This window comes from Scardinius erythrophthalmus, assembly GCF_964197995.2.
Source record: "Scardinius erythrophthalmus genome assembly, chromosome: 1".
NCBI classification, from domain to species: Eukaryota; Metazoa; Chordata; class Actinopteri; order Cypriniformes; family Leuciscidae; genus Scardinius; species Scardinius erythrophthalmus.
Window position 1 is genome coordinate 55,757,062 of NC_138221.1, and position 836 is coordinate 55,757,897.

Sequence of the window (836 nt, forward strand, 5' to 3'; positions counted from 1 at the left end):
AAAATTAGCTTGACCTCCTGCTACCATTTTTACAATTCCCTACAAAACCAAAGACTGCATCTCATACTCCAAGGAATCAATGTTTTCTGTGGTATAGAGCATAGACATTGACACACACACACACACACACACACACACACACACACACACACACACACACACACACACACACACCCTGACAGGTCACCAGACTGCTTGTTATGCACTCTCAAATCAAATCATGTGGGCAACACGTATAGGGCAGGGCCTTTATTTTAGTTGGTTAAAGAGCACCACACCTTATCATTTATGCAGTTCCAAATGACAAGAATGTTGGTTGTGTTTTTCCATGGCTATGTTCAGAATAGTGTTCAACCATGCTAATCATACTACAGTATGCAATATGCAGTATTTATAGGTGCATAATGCATGAATAGTTTTTTATGCACTGCATACCTGGATGACAACATATTTAAAGAGCTTAAATCATGGAATACTGCATCCCACAATGCAATGCCTTACGTGCACATCTTTCCATTTCCAGTGTGATCAGTGAGTAATATCAGTGGCAGTTTTCATTTTTAATTATTTAATTAGATTGAAACAATACAAAACTGAGTTAAAATCCAATTTAAAAGGATAATTCACCCAAAAATGACAATTCGGTCATCATTTACTCACACTCAATCCAAACAAGTTCTTCTGTCCAACATTTGATAACAAAACAGTATATCTTCTTTTATGTTCAGCATAAGAAAGCAATTCATACAGGTTTGCAATAACTTGAGTGATGACTAAACAAATGAAATTATACAATTTATTTTTGGGTGAACTGTCCCTTTAAGAAAGATAAGAAC